General features: G+C 37.9%; 1 long non-coding RNA gene across 1 annotated transcript; it reads left to right on the top strand.

Annotated features, from left to right (window-relative positions):
• Positions 1 to 75: 75 nt before the first annotated feature.
• On the top strand, positions 76 to 16843 carry LOC128106399 (uncharacterized). Its single transcript, XR_008216691.1, has 3 exons — positions 76 to 217; positions 1432 to 1496; positions 15275 to 16843. It is a non-coding gene; the product is annotated as an uncharacterized LOC128106399 (long non-coding RNA).
• The last annotated feature ends 3451 nt before the right edge of the window (positions 16844 to 20294 follow it).

The raw sequence follows: 20294 nt of genomic DNA, 5'->3' as shown, positions 1-20294 counted from the left end.
TAGCAACCCGCACGGGGAGCAGGGTGGAGCACGGGGAGGCGCTCTGACGCTCAGCCTGTGTAGCTGGTGCAGGATTTGTCAGGTCAGTTACTATGTTGCTTAAAAGAACTGTGCACATTAGACCCAAAGGAATTGTGTACCTCATGAACAGCACAACAGCAAAACGATTCTCTCTTCCTGATTCTATGGGTTCTTCAGCAATACCAATATAAACCAGGTAGGGCTTTACCGGGACACAGCACCTAAAAGGCTGGCCTCTGTATGTGTTTGTTTCCTTTCAACTTCCCTGTCTTTCTCTCTCACACACACACTTTAGGAAAAGCCACGGTTAGAGTCTAAGTGAAATAAATGTCGGTTCCAATTCGTCTTCTTCCATGTCTGGAATGGCATATAAGCAGCTCTACCTATAAAACTTGCCTTCCTTAAGAAAATCTACCGTGATATCCTTAGAAGACGCCTGGGCTATGCTTAAACCATGACCACACACTTAAATCATTACTGGGATCTTTAAAAATATATCTGCAACAAGCATCATTTGTCAAATGACAGAAACTAAGATGAACTGAGAGTTGGAGAGATTTGCATAAAGTCTCAGAACCCTTTGCCGATTTCAGACTTGCTTTAATAAACAATAAAAGGCTGTTACCATTCTCTAATTGCTCAGCACAGTGACTGAGAGGTTGGTTTCTGTTAATCTATCCTGAGTCAAATTGCTGCATCTTCTTAAAACCATCAGATGTGCCTGCTTTCAAAAGTTTACCACTACTGGGCTTTTTGTTGACATTCCCTCAGAAAAGAAGTGGGTGGGGAGGATCATTGGATCCTAACTGAAGTATCTAGTCACTCGTCCCAGTTAGTTGTAAGCAATTATGTCTTAATTGTACTTAACTTCAGGCTTCAGGGAGAGAATAGAGCATATAGGCTTTGGAAAACTTAAGGAAGGGAGGGACCTATACCTATGAAGCCATGGGGAAGCTTTCACCTATGTTGGGTGCAGACCTTCCAGTGTTTTAAGGTCATCCATTCTCCTGCCGGCAATCTCTCACCCATGCTCTGTATCTACACCTAAGAAACTCAATGATCTGAGCAACCTTGTGGAATTGAACTTTGGTTTGTCATTGGAACTGTATGAAGAGAATAGACAGTTCTTAGCTCTACACATGGAGAAAAATTCTCCCAACAGTCTATGAATTCATTCTACTTCATCACATCATATTGGCAATGTTTGTAGATACAAAAATATCTAAAGGCCAGATTTTTACAAAAGTTGAATATTGGAGTTACTTTTATATTAACTGCATATCTCTGTTTTTGTGAATTACTTATTGATTGTATTGATGGTTAAACTTTGATTTTCAGTTTGACTGGATTGATATACCTGTGAAATTAGTCAAACACAATTCTAACTTTTGTCTTGTGGTTTTTTTCCAGAGATTGACATGTGGAACATTAACTCAGAAAGGAAGACCAGTCTGGAATGTGGGCAGTACCCTCCAGTAGGTTGTGTTTCCTCCATTTACATTGTTTCTATTAGGAATTTATAGTGATGAAAACCTAACTTGTTCTAATTGAATAGCTTGAATCTTTGTATTAATTTTATTTCTATTACTTCATTTTACTTTTAGTCACACATACTTTCTCTAATTCCCATTCATAAGGATTTCTCAGAATGAGTTATAGACTATTTGTATCAGGACCACTGGAATATGTTATTCCTGGAATCTTCCAAACAATATTTGGGGAAGGGAAGTATGCAAGGCAGAGGATATTCCTTAGGATTCAGGATTTTGCAATTTTAACAATCTTGCAGAGCTGAGGTGAGCTTCTTTAATGTCCACATGCTATTTTACTGTGGACTAAGATAGAAAGAAATACAAGCCTCTATAACTTACTCTTATAACTGAACCCAGCCCTCCCCCACCTCATGCATATATACATACACATACGTACACACAACGGACATCAGCTTATCATCTCTTAAATATGACAGAGAATAATGTTTTTCTACTTAGAAATGATTCTAGTTGGCATTCTTTATTTTGCCTTTGGACTTTTATTTATTCTTACTAAAATATCAAATCCAATGCAGAGAATTTAACCAGTATATTCACTGCTGTATTTTGATGTTCTAACCAGCACATAATAATAATTTAATAAATATTTGGTGACTGGGTGAATACATTTTCTTAGCACTAGAAAAAGTACTTTAAGTGATACAACTCAATTGTCTATCTTTCCTAATTAACTTTTAATGAAGTATTTTTGTAAGATTCATTTATCTTTAAATCTTAAGGCTTAGTCATTCTGCAATATAATGTCTAGTTATAAATTTTATTTCACTAATATTATCTAGTATTTATCTTGCCTGAGGAATTTTCTTATTTTTCTTTTTAGTTGTGGCAGTTGTTTTCCTTCATGTTTCTGAAATTGTCACTATTTAATAACCTAGATATTTTTAGTTTTTCTGATCTGTAATTTTGATTTTCTTACTTTTTCCTCTCAGACCATGAGATCATTCACTCTAGCTGAATTTCTAACTCACTATTTTCAAGTCCCTCCCCCATTTTTTTCCAACATGGTCTCTCATTCATCTCCAAGAAAGCTTTTCTTTAGCTCCTTTGATTGATCTAATTTCTATATAGCCTTTATTTGATTTATGCTTGAAAAAGCAAATCACGAATTTAAATTTAATTACTTATCCCTTGTGTTTTGTGATAACTCACTATAAAATGATCAAAGATGACCCTCATTGAACTGTTGGTTTTCTCATTATAGGTATTGTGTGTTATCTACTTTTGCATTGCTGTAACCAAAATACCTGAAGAAACAACTTAAAAAGAAATACTTGCTTTGGCTTATTGTTTCAGAATTGTCAGTCTGTAATGGCAGAAAGAACATGTTAGATGCCCTTCCCAGAGTTGTACTTTCCTAATCTAGGTATTGATCAATCTAGTCAACTTGACAAGATTAACCATTACATATTAACTTCAAAATCATTTGTTTTTATAAAAGATATTAAAACAACTACTGTAGCACGAATCTTAGAAGGTCTTATTAATAAAATCAAACTTGGAGCCACGTATTGGGTTAAAGCTGGAAGATCAGAGAAGCAGAACAAGCCACAGCTTCCTCACCTCGCCAGTTCCTCAGCTGATCCTGTTTCCTCAGACTGGAAGCCTCTGTGTCCTCATACAAATAAATCTCAGTCAAACTGCTGCTCAAAAGCCTAAAAGCTTAACCAGACTAGTTCCTGGTTTTCACGCCTTATATATCTTTCTGCTTTCTGCCATCACTTCCTGGGATTAAAGGCTCTTGTTACCACGCCTGGCTGTTTCCAGTGTGGCTTTGAACTCACAGAGATCCAGATGGATCTCTGCCTCTGGGATGCTAGGATTAAAGGCGTATGTGCCACCATTTTCTGGCCTCTATATCTAGTAGCTGTTCTGTTCTCTGACCCAGATAAGTTTATTAGGGTGCACAATATTTTGGTGAACACAATATCACCACAAATTACCATCAATAACTTAGTTCCAGTAATATTTGGTGTATTTATTTAAATATTTTCCAAATAACTACTTTATATATTTAATGATCCTACAAATACAGCATTTTGAAGGGTAAGACAGCTGCTATAGAATTTAGGTTTCAAAGTATAGTTAACATGCATTGTTTGGCTTGGCAGCAAGCTTTCATTTTTTTTGGAAAAAAATGTACCTCCTTATTTGGGGAAATACTTGTTATGTTAACATATTCTGCATGAACTCTTCTGTGTTCCTTGCTCTCGGACATTACCTAAGAATGAACAATTGAGCCTACTGACTCATAGTTTTCTCTTCCTATGAATTCATGGTATGCTGTGGGATGGTATGTATGGCAAATATGTTGCTGATTGGTCAATAAATAAATCACTGATTGGCCAGTGGCCAGGCAGGAAGTATAGGTGGGACAAGGAGGAGAATAAAGCTGGGGAGTGGAAGACTGAGTCAGAGACACTGCCAGCCGCCACCATGACAAACAGCATGTGAAGATGCTGGTAAGCCACGAGCCACGTGGCAAGGTATAAATTTATAGAAATGGATTAATTTAAGCTGTAAGAACAGTTAGCAAGAAGCCTGGTACGGCCATACAGTTTGTAACCAATATAAGTCTCTGTGTTTACTTGGTCGGGTCTGAGCGGCTGTGGGACTTGGCAGGTGAGAGAGATTTGTCCTGACTGTGGGTCAGGCAGGAAAACTCTAGCTACAATGGTATAGTCATATTATTCAAGGAAATCAGTTAAAGCTCTCTAAGATGGCTTTCAGATTTCATTAAGGATGAAAACTTATCTCCTTCTGATATATAAGCTGAGAGGATATGAACCAGGAGCCAACTTGGTTATAATTAACATCTCAAGGAAGACTTCTGGATAGGTAAAGAGCACTGATGCTCATAGAGAAATAGAGTGAAAGACAGAGGATGCTAGTTTTAAACTTCTTAGGGTTTGCTTACAGACTAGACTCTGATTACATGAGCCAGTACTTTAAAAAATAATAATTACACTCTGACAATTTCATATGTGTATATGATACATTCTCATCAGACCATTCTACTCTCTCTTAAAGCTTCCCATTCTCACTAATCCCTTCAGTTCCTTTGCTCCTGCCCAAAAGTTGCCCTCCCATTATCATGACATTCTGTTTTATCACCCACTGAGTTTAACCATGGTTGCCTGCATAAACATGGGTATGGAGTGCTCTATCCACTGAAGCATAAGTAACTCATAAGCTATGTCACTAAAGACAATGAATCCTCCCCGAGCAGATATCAGTTACCAATAGTTCTCTGGGTTAGGGCCTCCAGAGTCCCCTCTCCCATCTATGACTGAATATTCATGGGCCCATAATTATGCAGGCTCTGTGCAAGTAACTGTAGTTGCTGTGAGTTTATACGTACAATAGCCATATGATATTCAGAAGATACATTTCATGGCACTATCTGTGTTATATGACTCCTGCATCTTTCAGTCCACTCTTGCATTATTTTCTCCAAGCTTTAGAAGGGGGCATATGGATGTCCCATTGACACAAAGTGCTCGATAGTAACTTATTTTTAGCACTTTGGCCACGCCACAAGTCTTCATTAACCTCTGTTTACTGAAACAAAACTAACAATAACAAAAACAAAATGCCTCTGACCAAGGCTCACTATACACTGATCTGTGGGTACAGACATAAATAGGTAATTTGACATCATCTATTAAAAAAAATTAGAAGTCTCAGGTTCTCTCTTACTGTCTATGATCTCACCAGCTATAAGCCTTTAAACAAGTCCAACTGCATCAGACATGAACTTTTTCCTGAGGAGCAGACCTCTGTGAACACAGCTGGTTAATGCCTTAATGGTCATGTCACTATTGCACCAGTGGGCAGAATATTTGTTAGATGTTTGGTATTATAGTATGCAAAGTCCACAATGGGGTAAAACTATTGATGGCTTTTCTCTCTGGCCTCCAATATAGCAACTTGCAACTCCATGAATGCTACCCAGTATGGAACAAGCTCCTAGCTCAGTTCAGTATGATTTCTCCACATCCTGCATCCAAAGTAATATGGTTTCTTCAGCAACAGAGTGTTACTATCTAATTCCAGTGAGCAACTAAAAGCAATGACAATAACCTGTATTATTCTGGAGCCTTCCTAGAAAACAATGTAAGGGAGTATCTCATACCTAGCATTTAGATTTTCATTTAGTAATCCATAGCTTCTGGGATTGTAATTAGCTGTTATTGTGAAGGACTACCCTCTGAGCCAAACTGCCACCATCTTCAGGAGTTTGACTGGGATTGTTGGCAAAGGTCATCATAGTTGGGCTTGTTGGTTAATGACATTCACTCTTGGAAGGAGGGGTAGGACGGTTCATGGGAACCCTCCCAACCAACTGTATGCAATTCTGATCTAATTATGTGTAGCAGGTCAAGGTCTCTGAGAAGGGCCAGAGGATATAAGTGGGGTAGGATTAGGGAAGGAGACTTTATCTGCATACCCATGGGTGGGAGAGAGGTTCATTCATGCTGGGTACAAACCTTCCAGTATGGCTGTTTTAAGGTCATCCATGCTTCTGCCTGAAACTCCTCATCCATTGTTCTGTAAGTAAACCTAGTAAACATACTGGTTCTCTAGAGTAAACTGGTGAAATCTTACCATTGTTAGAACCTTATGAGGAGTGGGTAGACATCTATGTCTCCCCAAGAGAAGGAATTTTAGGAACATCTACCAATGCAGTATCTGTGTTCAAATTTTTTTTAAAAATGTGTGTTGAAATTAACCTATGAAGTAGTAGATTTCTGTATGGCTTCTTAATATATCCTTAGTTTAAATGAATTCTCCCTCCTAACTCCTGTATCATTCACCTCCCTGTAGCAGGAATCTTAAAAGTACTTATTAATAAAATCAAACCCAGGGCCAGTTATTGGGGTGAATGCTGGAAGGTCAGAGAGACAGAACAAGCCACAGCTAACCTCACCTGGCCAACTTCTCAGCTGATCTTGTTTCCTCAGACTGAAAGCTTCTGTGTCCTCATCCCAATGGCTCTCAGCTGAACCGCTGCTAGAAGCCTGAAAGCTTAACCAGCCAAATGCTTAACCATCCAAATGCTTCTAGTTTCTGGTCCTCATGCCTTATATACTTTTCTGCTTTCTACCACCTCTCCCTGGGATTAAAAGCTTGCTTTCTGGGATTAAAGGCGTGATGAGTCACCATGCTTGTCTGTATCCTTGAACACATGGATTTCTGCCTCTGGAATGCTAGGATTAAAGGCATGTGCTACCACTGCCTATCCTTTATGTTTAATATTGTGGCTGCTCTGTCTCTGACCTCAGATAAGTTTATTAGCATGCACAACATTTGGGGGAATACAATACCACACCTCCCTGCTTAAATCTTGCCATCTGCAATATTTTCTACCATGTTGGTTTGAATAAAATTGGACCCCATAGGCTTATGCATTTGAATGCTTATTCCCAGGAAGTGAGACTGTTTGAAAGGATTAGAAGGACTACAAGATGTGACCTTATTGGAGTAGATGTGGTCTTGTTGGAGGGAGTGTGTCATTGAGGTCAGGCTTAGAGTTTCAAAAGCCCATGCCAGGCCCGGCTCACTCTCTACCTGTAGATCAGGATGTAACTCTAATTACTTCTTCAGCACCATGCCTGCCATGCCTGCTGCCATGTTCCCTGCCATGATGATAATGGACTAAGCTCTGAAACTCTTTAAGTACATTTATGTGACTTCTTATATTCATTGACTTGTATATGTTGAACCATCTCTCCATATTTGGGATAAAGCTAACTTGGTCATAGTGGATAATCTTTTTGATTTATGTCTATGTTCTGTTTGCCAGCATTTTATCTACCATTTTGAATCTGTGTTCATCAAAGATATTGAATTGTAATTTTTTTTCTTGTTGTTGTGTCTTTACCTAGTTTTGGTGTTAGTGTAATACTGGCTTTATAGAAGTTTTAAAGTATTCCTTCCATTTTTATATATTTTTGAAGGGGTGAAGGAGGACTAGATGCAGATCTTTTTTGAAAGTCTAATATGATATTTTTAGTTGGGGGGATTTAATAGTGTTAAACTCTTCTGTTTTTACCTGTTTATATTGTTGATCTCTTTGTTTAATTCTGGTGTGTTGGCTGAATCTAGAAAAGTCAACTTTTTTTTCTTCTCTTCCTTCTCTTCCTCCTTCTGTTTTCCAACTTAGTGGAATTCACATTTTTAAACTAGCCCTCATAATCAGAGTTTATTTGCTGTCTGTTGTAATGTTTTCCTGTTCATTTCTGATTCTGTTAATTTGGATTCTCTTTATTTCATTTTGTTAGTTGAGCCAAGGATCTGTGAATCTTGCTTATCTTTTCAAGCAGCCAACTTTTAGATCAATTAATTCTTTATATTGTTTTCTTTGTTTCCATTTAATTAATTTTGACTCTAATTTTTTACTATTTCTTTCCATTTAGTGGGTTTAGGTTTGGTTTATTCTTTTTCTTTTCTCAATTATTTGAGAAGCATCTGTAAATCAGCCTCTTTTTTGGGGGAGTATCTCTGATTATATAACAGATAGAGTAGGAAAACAGAAATTATGGAGTTTTTGTTGACAGTTCTGTTAAAAGAATGACAAATCCTGGGAACTAAAACCAAAGAAAAGTTAAGCTGTTCATTGTAGCATAGTCATTGAATAATACCTGATTATGACATTTCTGAAATGTCTTCTAAATGATAGGCAAACATGAGTTTTCATCAAAGATAAGGTCAAGTTGGACAGGTAAAGTACCCTAAACATGTGATCCTCTTCGATGCATTTCTTTAAAATTTGTCAGTAAATTTCTGTGAATATGGCCAATATGTATATATTTTTTTTTAATTCTAAAAGGTGTGGGAAAGATTCTTGCTCCTAAGTCTAGAAATGGACCTAAATGTCACATTCTGATCCTGAGCACTCATTTCTGTAGCCAGGGTTGTTAGAGAGGAGCTGAGTTGTCAGAAACCAGCTCTCGAGATTCCTGCCTCCCCCAACCCTGCCACAAAATTAAGGAGGCAGTTTTGTTAGTCACTAATTCTATTTTGTTTTTGTTGTTTTGCTGTGGGATAATGCTTTTGTACATTGGTTTAATAAAATGCTGATTTGAAAGTCTAATATAACTAGCTTGCCAGGCAGGAAGTATAGGTGGGACAAGCAGACAAGGAGAATTCTGGGAAGAGGAAGGCTGACTCAGGATCTACCAGCCAGACTGAGGAAGTAAGATGACAAGGCAGAACTGAGAAAAGGTATCAAGCCATGTGGCTAAACATAGATAAGAATTATGACTTAATTTAAGTGTGAGAGCTAGTCAGTAATAAGCCTGAGCTAATGGCTGAGCAGTTATAAATAATATTAAGCCTCTGAATGATTATTTTATAAGTGGCTGCAGGACCTCAGGTGAGAGAGACTTGTCTGGACCTTGTGGGGCTGGGAGGGACACTAGAAAACTTCCAGCTACATTGTTTGTTGTTTATTTTTTTGAGACAAAGATTTCTCTGTATAGCCCTGGCTGCCCTGGAACTTGCTCTGTAGACCAGGCTTGAACTCACAGCGATCTGCCTGCCTCTGCCTCCCAAGTGTGGGGATTAAAGGTGTGTGCCACCACTGCCCAGATATCTATTATCACACATATGAAGGCTTTCATTCCTTCAGCCATTATTGTTGATCTAGTGAAAACTACCATGTATGGCAAGCAGAATACTGCCACATTTCTTACCTGATTTGGGTATACAATTTAAAAATAGGGAAACCTATTTTTGAACTGTCTCCTATCTCCTCATTCTGTGACATATTTACTTATGATCTTTCACATTGTCTTTGGCCTTTAACCCTGCTCCACATATTTTAATTACTAGATAATGAGATTCCAGGTTTAACAAAATCAACATAAAGGAAATAGTTTCAGAGTAATGGAATCAGAGAATAGCAATACTGTGGGGCAAAAGTTTGTTATTATTGCTGGTGTTGCATGTTTTTTGCAATGATCTTGTGTAACCCTGTAGGATACAACATGGATTTGATATTACAAACGTCCAGTGTTTTATCTTTCTATTGCTATGTAATATTTTACTCCAAATTCACTGGCTGTAAAGAACTGAATGTATTATCTAGTAATACTTTTGGTCAGGAACCTGGGGCTGGCTTACTTAAGCCAGTGTCTCTGGAAGCCTGTCACCAGACTTGAAAATGTGATCATGACAACAGGGTTTGTTTGTTGTGGAGCCTCTGTCAGGAAACCTCAGTTGGTTGTTGACAGCATTTGGCTCCTTATTTCCTTAGAGCCACAGTTTTCTATTGGATGGCCTGTGGCCACCTTCAGTTTCTTACCAGGTGAAAGTCTCTATGGGGCCACTCACAGCATGACATCTGGCTTCATCTGAGTAAACAAGGAAGAGGAGGATAATTGTCGTATTTGATGAATGAGTTCAGTCTATACTCAAGGAAACTACACAAATGTATAAATACCAGAAGGTAGTGGTGAGATGTCCATGGGGCTATTATAGAAGTTGTCTACTATTATATGAACTTCACCTGGGGAGATGTGAACAAATATCTACTCACCCAAGATAATGAACCAAAGACAGACCATTGAAATGATTCCACCCACGTCTAACTTGGCAAACCAATCAGTTTAACTAGGGCTACTTATAAGAGCATGAGTGAGGGCTTATTTACAGGAGTATGGGAGACTTCTGGGTGCCTACACCATCAAGTAAAAAATTTTCCTGCCAGAAATTGTTAATAATTTATATGTTCTCAGAGAGGACCTGGGTCTTATTAAACCCTTATTGGGTAGGCATGATAGTCTCCTGGGTTTCCTGGTAACCCATGTATATAGGTAACAGACCCTTTCTCACCTCCATGAAGAAATGCAACTAGGCTCAATTTTTTGAAGGTCTCATGTGAGAAAATGCAGATATTCTGATTTAAAGATGAGAATGGTCATGCCATGCCCAAAGAACAGTGTTCCACAGAATCTAATATGGCCAGAATAAAATATCTGTCAAGATGAAAGTAACTTTTCCTTAGTAGGACATAAGGATATGTCCTTCAGGCCAGAAAGTGTATTAGAATCAATTACTGAACTGATAAGCTATATACCAGATTAAGTATAGACAAAGAGTCAATAGAAGTCAAAGCAGACGAAGATGTCAATCTCTCATTGTTTATCAAAAGTTTTTGTGATAGCTGGGGTTTATCTTAGTGGATATATTCTGGGCAAGGCCCTGAGTTCGACTCCCAGAACACACACACATACATACATACACACACACACACACACACACACACACACACACACACACACACGCACACACACACACACACAAGTTTTGACTTGTGCCATGGCCAACAAGGCTATGTCTCAAGTACTGAAGAATGTATTCCAAAGATCTATCTGGCCATTCTCATGCCAGTTTTCTTTAGTGGGCTATAGAACATCAACTGCTCAAGAAATATCATCTATATGAAGAGATAAACCAGAACCTGTTGTGTGGTATTTTGTTTGTGTTCTGACAAATAAAGCTTGCCTGGATATCAGAGAAGTGGAGCAGCAGCCACTAGAGACTTCTTACCTCTATGAAATCTCAGACTAAATGGAGTTGAGATCCTGTCTCTACCTGCCTTATATTCCTGTTTCCATCTTCATAGTGCTGGGATTAAAGGTGTGCATCACCACCACTCAGCTCTGTTTCTCTTTTAGATTGGTTCAAATGTAGCCCAGGGAGGCCTAGCATTCCTGATCTTCCTGCTTTCTCCTCCCAAGTATTGGAATTAAAGGTGTGTGCTACCACCCCCTGGCCTCTATGGATAACTAGTGGCTGGCTCTGCTCTCTGCTCTCCAGTTAATCTCCAGGCAAGCTTTATTTGTCAGAACACAAACAAAATACCACACAACAAGAACCCATGAAACACACAGTCTCTGCAGGTTGTAGCTAGAGTTTTCCTGCCTGGCCCACAGTCAGGACAAATCTCTCTCACCTACCAGTCCCACAGTTGCTCAGACCCAACCAAGTAAACACAGAGACTTATATTGCTTACAAACTGTATGGCTGTGGAAGGCTTCTTGCTAACTGTTCTTACAGCTTAAATTAATCCATTTCCACAAATCTATACCCTGCCACGTGGCTCATGGCTTACCAGCGTCTTCACATGCTGCTTATTATCATGGCGGCTGGCAGTGTCTCTCTAACTCAGCCTTCTACTTCCCAGCTTTATTCTCCTCCTTGTCCCGCCTATACTTCCTGCCTAGCCACTGGCCAATCAGTGATTTATTTATTGACCAATCAGCAACATATTTGACATACAGAACATCCCACAGTACTTCCACTTTTCTTTTTTTAAAAAGGAAGGTTTTAACCTTTACACATCTCCAAAGTCAGGTTGGTATATTTGGGAATTTGGGCATAGCTTCTCTTACTACTTCCTGCTGGAGGGGGATGCTGTATCTTATGGGGACACAAAGAAAATTTTAGGATTATGGAATAGTCCATGAGGCTGTATTGTCTGAGCCAGTTGCCTTCAAACCGTCTGGATGTTGGATCATCTGGGCCATGGTGTCATTGGAGACCTTTCAGGGGATCTTGGCTGGTCAAACCTGATGTATCTTAATCTGGAATAAGTCCATAGCCTCTGGCTTTCTGTGGGAACAAAAGCAGAGTCTCTTTCCAAAGCAACACATCCTTACATCCAAATTTTGAAGTCAAGGTATCTTTAAAATATACATATTGGCATAACTCAACAGCTTTTACAATCAAATGTTTTTCTGCAGTTAAAAATTCCAAAGACAACACAATCCAGATTCTCTGTGTAATATTCATCTTTACGTGGCTTATTTTTTATATTAATTTTACTGTCTCTTTAAAGACTTTATTTTTCAAAACTATGTGTTTATAAAACTGTATATATCACCTTTTTTTGTCTCTTTCAAGCCTACATATATTTTACACACATTGTAAACTATTACATCTGAATCTGTCTTATTGTGAACCTATTGCTTTAAACTGCAGCAGCTGTGGCTGCTGGCTCTGCCCACGTCAGCTTCCCAACATGGTGGTGGCACGCCTTCCAACAGCTCTGGGAGCCATAGTGGGTCTCTATGCTTTCATCCAAGCAGCATGCAGCCCAGAAACCTCTTCTGCTTTGTACTAGCAAAGACCAAATCCACCATACAGCTCAATGTGCCACTTGCAGAGGCCTCATTCCCACCGTATGGCAGGTTGAGCACTAGGAACCCACCTGTAGATCAAACCAGCAGCTGCCGCTCATTTGAGAGAGACAATTAGGAAGCTGTTTTTATCTCCGTTTTAGAATCTTTTTTTCTCAGTTTTTAGGTGGAAACTCTTGCCACCACATTGGACGCCATTTGTAGCTAGAGTTTTCCTGCCTGGCCCACAGTCAGGACAAATCTCTCTCACCGGCCAGTCCCACAGCTGCTCAGACCCAACCAAGTAAACAAAGAGACTTATATTGCTTACAAACTGTATGGCTGTGGCAGGCTACTTGCTAACTGTTCTTACAGCTTAAATTAATCCATTTCCACAAATCTATACCCTGCCACGCGGCTCATGGCTTACTGGCGTCTTCACATGCTGCTTGTCATCGTGGCGGCTGGCAGTGTCTCTCTGACTCAGCCTTCTACTTCCCAGCTTTATTCTCCTCCTTGTCCCACCTATACTTCCTGCCTAGCCACTGGCCAGTCAGTGATTTATTTATTGACCAATCAGCAACACATTTGACATACAGACCATTCCACAGCACTTCCCATTTTCTTTTTTTAAAAAGGAAGGTTTTAACCTTTACAGCAGGTCATCAAGCACTTCCATTTTGTGTTCATTTTTAATGGTTACAGTTTCAAGGTCATATTTATGCCTCTGGACTTGAATCTTTATTTGGGTTCTAAAGTCACTACAATATAACAATTAGGCAGACTTTTATGAGTATAAATTTTATATTACTCAAATCTGGAAATTACAAAGTAATCAGTTATTTTTCAAATAGATATTATCTGTAATGAAGTTTCTTCATTTTATCATTTTGATCAAGAGAAGATGGACAAATTTGAATTTTCTCATAATTGATTATGGATACCATACATTGTATTAAATGAAGAGGGTAAAAATTGATTTATTAGAAAGAAAACACAATTAGATGATAATTAATTTAGTCTTCAAGTAGAAGGCCAAGAGTTGCATATGTTTATTATCTTAAAAAAGGGTCAAAGTTGACCTATTTCTCTTTTATGAAGGTATGTATCTGACAGACATTTGTTCACTTAAAAAGTATCTAATGGTAGGATATGTTTATCATTCAGGAGAAGAAAATAAATAAGATACAATCTTCTTCAAAAAGCTTGAGTCCAGTGGGATATTCTAAAGCTGTGGACAATCAAAATTAATTGAGTTATATGAGGAGATATTGAAGTACATAAAACCTATCAAGTAGGTCTCCTCCATATTTGTTCTTTTTTCCTCAAAAGACACAAGATAAACTGTCCATAAAGATGAATATGTCCTAGCACATGTGTATAAATGAGTTCTTGGCTAATGAAGTGATAGTCTTTGGTGACATCTTTTAGATCATTGGGATAAAGTTGAAGCAGTACTTGCCTAAACATTCAATATCTTTCCTAAACTATGTAATGGAAAGCAACAAAGTGACTTAAAATAGTATACTTGAACTTAGACACAATTTCTGCTATATTTATAAAACTTTTCTTTTCATCACCAATTCATTTAGCTAGGGCACTACTGCAAAATTCCTAATATACCAACATCAGAATCTATCAAAGAAAACCTCTTTATAACAGAAAGTAGGGTTCCTTGTAGCAGCAGTAGAGATTGTATTTTCATATGATGTATTATCTATGATGTTAAGGCTAACTTCACAAGTTCCTTATATTGCAAGATTATATTTCCTTTATTATAAATGTATTATTTTATATCTTTCAAAACATCAGAGAACAAAATTGATTGGTCATTATAGTTTCTTTAGTGATCTATCAAGAATGTGAGCTTTAAAGCCTAATAATAGACTATAGTATTGAACCCATCATATTCTATAAGTTATTTTGCTAGAAGAAATAGAATCTAATATATTGCTTTTACTTCCCCACCCATCTATCCAACAAAATGGTATTTTCTGAGCAATTTTTGCAAAGGGCTATTTTAGACACTGGGATTCTAATAATGAAAGTCATTTTTATCTCCAGGGAGTTAATAATATGAAAGGCCAACTTAGTAATGATCATGTGATAAATATATTTATGCATGTGATAAATATAATTATGTGTTAAACACAATGCAACAAAAGTCTTAGAAAGAAGAAATGAATTCATACATACATATGGAGAGAAAGTTAAGAGATCTTACACATACAGATTTGTCAAGCACGTATAGAAATTTTTATATGGTTACAACACATAAGAAATATGAAATAATAGGTACATGATTCATTTGTTAAAGTTGTGCTCTGTCTTTTGGAAAGTTAGTTGTCCAGAAAACTCTATGCTTTAACTCTATCATCTTATTTTCCAGTAAAATCCTTTGCTGAATTGTTTTAATGTTGTATCATTGATTATCCTAAGAAATCACTACATGATGACTGTTACTTATAAAATGATCTTTATTGGTATGAAATACTTAGTCTTTTGTATAACTGGTGATTTGTAAACACTTTCTCTACATTCATAGTAAGTAGCTATCTTTTCATGGTTCTGTTCTAGAACTGAGAAGAAAGAATACTTGGGGAACAAGCTTGAAGAAGACCTACTTCCTGGCTAGAGTTTGACTTTTCAGAACACTTGGGGAACAAGACTGAAGAAAGACCTACTTCTGGCTAGTGTTTCACTTTTCATCTCACATATATAAATTTTATATACTTATAGATATTATTTTATTTTATATACAAGAAAATGATCAATTAGCACATAGCATTAGGCCGGTAAGTGTTCTGGTTACTATGGAGACTCATGTGGAGCCTGGTGAGAACAAGAATTTTGATTTTAAATGTTAACATTTTGCTCTTGAATTTTTATAAATTTTTTAAATTACTTTAATTAGAAGCATTTAACATCAACTGTGAAATGGGTTTGATTATGTCTAGACAAGTATAGAATTTGTAATGTGTACCTTTGTTACCCTGCAGATGTGTCTGAGTTTTTTCACTTCACAAAGAAAGAAGATAATCTACCATAGAGTCTGTTTCCTGAACATTGATGAGGCTGTTATACTCCACTTGAACATATTTATATTTTTGAAGTTTTAGTAAACAAATAAGAGGATTAAGTAAAAACACAGGGAAAGGGGAAAGAGCAATAAAATATTGCCATGTGTTGAATTCATCTATGTGAGCACTTTTTGTGCAAATGTGGGTATTGTGCTCATTATTGAATAGGAAATCCAAGTGAGCACTTTCCTTTTACACCTTAAAATTGGGCTAGAAATTAGTCATAATGGCTTGTTTGACTGTAAGATGACTCAATAATTTTATCCTAATTGTGTCAAAGCATTCTTGCCTGGAATAGTGCTGAACTGAACACTCAGGGTTAGAAGTTACTGAGACAAGAGGATTTTGAGAACAAGGCAACTTTGAGCTTCATCATAGGATCCTGCTGCAAAAGTGTGAAGGGGTGTGTGTGTGTGTGTGTGTGTGTACTCTTATAGAAGCTATTTTTTAAACTTTGAACGTTAAGATATTTTCTTTATGAAGTCATATGAAGCATATTCCATGATATCTTTCCACATTTAATGTCATTTTCATGAAAGGAAATGGTAGTTATCTAGGAACATTGATGTCTCATCAAACACACAGAATACTCAGCAAGCCTATGTTTGTCCAATGAGTGAATCCTTCTGCCCTTCATCCACTCTGAATAGTTCAAGTCTATACCACCTTCAATAATGTTTTGTTTTTTCTCATATGTGTGGTGATATATTGTGTCCCCCAAAATATTGTGCACCCTAATAAACTTATCTGGGGTCAGAGAACAAAACAGCCTCTAGATATAGATGCCAGAAAATGGTGGCACACATGCCTTTAATCCTAGCATTCCAGAGGCAGAAATCTGTCTGGATCTCTGTGAGTTCAAGGCCACATTGGAAACAGCCAGGCTGGGTGACACACGCCTTTAATTCCAGGAAGTGATGGCAGAAGGCAGAAAGGTATATAAGGTGTGAGGACCAGGACCTAGTGCTGTTTAAGCTTTTAGACTTTTAGCAGCAGTTCAGCTGGTTAAGCTTTTAGGCTTTTGAGCAACAGTTCAGCTGAGACCCATTGAGATGAGGACACAGAGGCTTCCAGTCTGAGGAAACAGGATCAGCTGCGGAACTGGTGAGGAAGAGGTAGCTGTGGCTTGTTCTGCTTCTCTCATCTTCCAGCATTCACCCCAATACCTGGCCCCAGGTTTGTTTTTATTAATAAGACTCTTTAAGATTCATGCTACATCTGGCACCCAACGTCCGTGGTACAAATTCGAGAAAAAGCTACTTTCCTGTGGCCTTGTGGGACCCAACTCAGGTCTGAGCTACACTCCACCAGTTGTGGTGGCACATGCCAAAGGATTTGCTAAAGGAGGCAGAGGCAAGAGGATCCCAAGTTTGAGGCCAGCCTGGGAAGCTTGCTAAGGAGAGGCTGTGGCTGGGCCTAGCCACAAAGGGTGGCACTGGGACTGCTGCTCCGAGTTGCTGGCTCCTTCTCATCATGTTGGTGACTGTGGTGATGCTGCTACCTGGGACAAAGGGTTTACTACTGCTTGTTCAGAGAATTACCAGGACCATTGTGTTATAAGAAAGCATCGACAGAGGTCAGTTTGGAAAAGTTTGGCAAGACAAATAGTGAGAAGAAATTGCTGTGAAGGTATTCTCTTCTAGGGAAGAACATTCATGGTTTAGAGAGACAGACATTTATCAGACTGTAATTGCTTCAATTGAAATGTTAGATTGACAAAGGTTTAAGGCAATAGTATCTTATGGCATGCCTTCCCCATTTGTAAAGCAAATGTTAAACTCCTGGTCAACTTATAAGAAGATTATACCACAGGACTGGCATGAGCTGGTAAATGCTGTTCTGGAACACGGGGCACAGCTGCACATATGTCTTTCTCCCTGTATGCCACATTTCTGTAATCTATCCTGGCCCAACAGAGTGCCCCCTCAGTAGTCTCTTTGTTTTCTCCTGTAACTAGAGTTTTCCTGCCTGGCCCACAGTCAGGACAAATCTCTCTTACCCGCCAGTCCCAAGCCGCTCAAACCCGATCAAGTAAACACAGAGACTTATATTGGTTACAAACTGTATGGCTGTGGCAGGCTTCTTGCTAACTGTTCTTACAGCTTAAATTAATCCATTTCTATTAATCTATACCTTGCCACGTGGCTTGTGCCTTACCGGTACTTTACATCTTCCTTGTCCTGATGGCGGCTGGCAGTGTCTCTCCGACTCAGCCTTCCACTTCCCAGTTTTTTCTCCTCCTTGTCCCGCCTATACTTCCTGCCTGGCCACGGGCCAATCAGTGATTTATTCATTGACCAATCAGCAACACATTTGACATACAGACCATCCCACAGCATTCTCCCTTCTCCATTGCCCTTCCATTTGATATACTTTGGTTTGCAAGACAAAAATATGATCACAACACCATATTAACTACTTTCATTGTTTCTCTAATTAAATACCAAACAAAACCAGGCCAAGGAGAGCAAAGTTTATTTTAGCTCAGTTTGTGGGTTCAGTTCATCATGGCAGCTGGAGCATGAGGTGCCTGGTTACATTGCATCTGTAGTTAGGAAACAGAGAGAGATGAATTCTGGTGCTCAGCTCAGTTTCTAATTGTTTCCCTTTTTATTCAATCTAAGATGCCAGTCCATGGGATAATGTTTCTGGCACTTATCAAAGGCTCACTTCCTTTTTTCTTAGAAGGTGCTGAGTTCTTGGAGCTGACTTCTACTCAAGGAAAGAGAAACACAGGGAGAGAGGAAAAGAAATGTGGAGAAAGGGAGACTGGCATAATGGCTTGAAAAACCTCCAACCCAGCTTGCGAAAATGCTCAAATAATCCATGTCCAGCTCTTGTTTTTCTAGAGGATGTATTAATTCATAAAAATTCAAACTAGATTATGTTAACCAGAATCGTTCTTTCACTCCCAAAGAGCTGAACAACAACAACATACCTGTAGCATCTTTTGAGATATTTTTATACTATACAATGTGTCAATTTTCTGTTTTTAAATGTGTGTGTGTGTGTGTGTGTGTGTGTGTGTGTGTGTGTGTGTGTGTGTGTCTGCTTATCTGTATTTGCACCATATGCACGCAACTGCCTTTAGAGACTACAAGGAGTTGTATTCTCTGGAATTGGAGGTACAGGTGGGTTTTAACCACCTAATGTGGATACTGGAAATGAAACATGGATTACCTGCAAGAGCACAAGTGTTCTTAACTGCTGAGCCATCTCTCCAACCCTCTCAAATTCTTTTATATGTCAGTTTACATATACCAAAGGACAGAGAATATTCATTTGACTATTCTCATACTAATTTTACCTTTTCTGTTGCAGCATTATTTGGGAATTTTTAGAATGTGCTCTCAAAACACATTACACAGTTTCTATCCACAGAGGCATTGACTTATCACTATAGCTAATTTTCTTTCTTTCAAAATGTTTTCTTTTAAATTATACAGCAAGTGCATAAAAACAGGCTTAATATAGAGAATTAATATAGAAATGTAGAAAGTTAAAAATTACTTGTTGTCTTCATTCCTATTTTCTCTTCCCCTCAAATAAACTAGCATTCATAGTTTGATATACAAATGTCTGTATATATTTCTCTCATTTCTATGCAGATGTATTTTAATTTTAAGTGATTGAGTTTATACTAAATATAAGCTGAAATTTACCTGTTTGTTAAGGTATCTTTAAAATAATTCCTGGCAACACACACAGAAATATAACTTGTTTTTTGTAAATAGCTGGAAAACATTCAATTGCATGACTGTACAGTAGTTTAAATGATGATGTCTTTACTAACAGATCTTTACTGCCAGCTCTTTCCACTGTCACCATCATTCCTTAATTAAACAGCATATCTTATGGGATAGATTTCTAAAAATTGAATTGCTAGGCAAATAAATCATACATTTCTTCAAATGATTGTTTATTTTTAAAAGCCCACTTCACTAAGAAAGTGCTACAGGAATAATTAGATGATTTAAGACATACAGCCAGAAGGAGATAATCTCTCCAACTTTAGAGTATCAACATTAGACAGAGGTATTAGAAACAGATGAAATTGTCTGAAACCTCATATTTCTAAATAACACATTTTATAGAGGCAGATCTTCTTGCTCAACTTTAGAGTTAAAAGACATCTTAGGTATGGTAGAAAAAGGCAGTAACAGTGATAATAAAGCCAGTATTTATTGAGTGCTTGCTTTGTGCCAGGCATTCCCCATTCTTTCTCTTTTCTTTCCTTTTCCTTTTTTTAATTTTAATGTTTTGATCATATTCTTTGCTCCCCAAAGTCCTTTAAGATTCTGTTCCCATCCTTATTTTCTCATAAAAAAAACCTCAAATAAATATAAAAGCAAAACCAAGACAGTAAAATACCACCCCAAAAGAAAAAAAGAATGAAAGCAAAACAACAAACTGTAACCAGTAAAAACCGCATGCGTGCGCACACACACACACACACACACACACACACACACACACACACACACACACAAATGCTGAATCCCATTATATTTTGGCCA

The sequence above is a fragment of the Peromyscus californicus genome, unplaced genomic scaffold (assembly GCF_007827085.1).
Source record: "Peromyscus californicus insignis strain IS unplaced genomic scaffold, ASM782708v3 Scaffold_9__1_contigs__length_137607984, whole genome shotgun sequence".
Lineage (NCBI taxonomy): Eukaryota > Metazoa > Chordata > Mammalia > Rodentia > Cricetidae > Peromyscus > Peromyscus californicus.
This window is presented reverse-complemented; position numbering and strand designations above follow the sequence as displayed.